General features: G+C 60.2%; 1 non-coding gene across 1 annotated transcript; it reads right to left on the bottom strand.

Moving 5' to 3' along the window:
* Positions 1–227: 227 nt before the first annotated feature.
* Trnay-gua lies at positions 228–321 on the bottom strand. The gene is made up of 2 exons: positions 285–321; positions 228–263 (listed from the first exon to the last, which is right to left on the bottom strand). It is a non-coding gene; the product is annotated as a tRNA-Tyr (tRNA).
* Between the last annotated feature and the right edge of the window lie 2327 nt (positions 322–2648).

Below are 2648 nucleotides of genomic sequence, written 5' to 3'. Positions count from 1 at the left end.
AGTCAAGAGGAAGCAGGCCAGGGGATGCCTGTTGGGCCTGAAGAGCTTGTGAGGGGGGGAGTGGGTGCTGGAGTGAGGGAGCCCCAGCTGGGCTGTGTGCTCCTGGGCTGGAAGCTCAAGCAAGGGTTTTGCCATGCATGGAGGCTTGGGGACTAGCGGTGGGCGGGGTCAGCGCGGCCAGGTACCTTGGGGGCGTGCCTGTGTGTGCACCAAAAGCCTCCTGCACGTCCTTCGAGCCGGAATCGAACCAGCGACCTAAGGATGGCCGCGGCTGGGTGCCCAGTCTACAGTCCTCCGCTCTACCAGCTGAGCTATCGAAGGGGTGCTCACTGTGTGGGCTGGGTGCTTGCTCTTTGAGGCCAGGAGGCGGGCAGGGTGTGTCCCAGGAATGCAGCAGGTCCCGCGGTGACAGTGACTGGCTAGGACTGGGAACCCGCCGCCCCGCCTCCCGCGAATCCCGCCCCCAAGCTTTCCAGGAGCCACTGGCTGTCTAGTCTGGGACCCAGAAGCCAGGGAGTACTGCCAGGGCAGTGCTGGTGGTGGCTGGCAGGCCAAAGACAGGTGGCTGAGGCGGCTTGGAGAGGCGCCCCAGGAAGCAGAGGGAGAAGCAGAGGAGGAGGCAAAGGCTGCCCTGTCCAGCGCCCCAGCCCAGGCATGCCCACCTCCTTCTGCCTGCCTCTGGGGGCATTGCTGAAGCTCCAGGCGGGCATGCTAACACAGGCACGCGCTTGTGCTCACACACACACACACACACACACACACACACACACACACGGACATACACACGCTCACCCTCAGTCAGGGGGACCCTTGGGATGGTAGACCCCACTGAGTCAACATGCCATGCACTTCTGGGGAAGAGAGAAAAATGAAGACCAAAGCCAGTGAGAGGAGGCAAGGGTCAGAGAAGAGTGACAAGGCCAAGGGAAGCCATGGCCAAGAAAGGAGGGAAAGGAAAGAGGAAGGGGAAGAGGAAGTGGAGAGAGGACAATGGCTGGCAATGCATAAGCAGCAGCTTGCGCCGGATGCCCCTCGTGGTTCTGCCGCCCAGGAGGCCAGTGTGCCCATTCCTACCCCAGAGGGTGAACATGTCACGCAAGGCCCAGCCAGCATGCCAAGCTAGCTGCATCCGGCCACTTCCTGGGCCACGCTGTTTCTCAGCATGCTGTCACCCATGGCTCAGGCCTCTTCTTCTTTAGGCAGAGCTCCAGCTTTTTGAGGCCAAGGGACCTTCTGCAGCCTGCATGAAGGATCCCTTCACACAGCTGCCGGATGGAGGACAAGGTGTTTGCTGGGGAAGCTGGGGGTGTGCGGGTCATAGAGTCTCCTGAGTGGAAAGGAAGGCTTCACCCATCCCTCAGTCAATCAACTAACGAGGAATCACCCACCACACGGGTGATGGGAGCAAGGCTTTGGAGGGAGTGTCACTGGACTGGGGAGCTGCCCCTCCCTCCCTCCCTGCCTCCCTCCCTCCCTCCCTCCCTTCCTTCCTTCCTTCCTTCCACTGGCCTTGGAGGTCTAGGCTTCCTGGTGCTACCCACTTGGTGTTTCCCCTGTGTGTGCTCAGCTAACTGTGTCCATCAGGAGTGTGGCCACGTTTCCGTGAGCCTCTTCGACAGCCAGGCCTGGGCCTAATCCACACCACTCACTGCATCCTCTCAGCAAACTGGGACATGCTGCCTCCTGCAAGTTTTCTGCCATGGCAGGCCTCAGTCTCTTCCTGCTGTGGTCCACGTGGGACTGGAAGGGAAAGCTACCTGTGCTGGTCATGTGCAGGAGGAGGCCCTTTGGTGGCCAACTGAGGGCTAACTTGAGGTGCCTCTGCGAGGACACGGATGCCCGTGAAGCTAGCGGGCCTCCTGCCTAGCTTTGCCACAACAGGCCAGCCCTCCTGCCCCAACTCCGCTCCCTTGCCTTGTAGTATCCCCTGTCCCTTGAGATCTTGCTGGACCTCTGGGTGTTCACTCTGTGTCCCCTGTGCCTCCTGGGCTGCAAGGGCCAGGGGCCATGGTGGAGGGAGCCAGGCACTTCTGCCCACCAGGCACGCACTGCAAGAGAACCCATCTCTAAACACTGCAGCCGGCCAAGGCAACACTCCTGTAGCTCCTAGCACCTGCAGGATGCACGCAAAGGTGGCTCCAGGAGAAGTGGGCAGCTGGGCCACTTGCCTGTCAAGGCCAAGCCCTCCTGGGCAGCACCACTCAAAGACCCAACAGGGCCAGACCCTGCTGTCTCCTGCTCAACTCCTTTGCCATGAACAGGGCTTTTGTTGAATGGATAGGATAGGATTGGATTGGGTTGGATTGGGGACTGACATTCCAACCACCAGGCAGACACGGGAAGAGGGATGCGGAGCAGGAGACTCAGTGGGCACGGGAAGAGACCCACAGTGGCCACCATGGGAGAGGCAGGGAGGGGGAGCAGACAAAGAGAGCCGAAAGACAGCAGAAACCAGCCAGAAAGGAGGGGAGACACAGAGACAGAGACAGAGACAGACAGAGACAGAGACAGAGACAGAGACAGAGACAGAGACAGAGACAGAGACAGAAGAAGAGCTGCAGGGAAGGGTGGAGAGGAAAGTGTGAGGGGAGGAGGTATTCAGGACACTGTGAGATGCCTTTGCAGAGATGGGGCCTGAGAAACAGACT

Source organism: Perognathus longimembris, unplaced genomic scaffold, assembly GCF_023159225.1.
Source record: "Perognathus longimembris pacificus isolate PPM17 unplaced genomic scaffold, ASM2315922v1 HiC_scaffold_4458, whole genome shotgun sequence".
In the NCBI taxonomy this organism is placed as follows: domain Eukaryota; kingdom Metazoa; phylum Chordata; class Mammalia; order Rodentia; family Heteromyidae; genus Perognathus; species Perognathus longimembris.
This window is presented reverse-complemented; position numbering and strand designations above follow the sequence as displayed.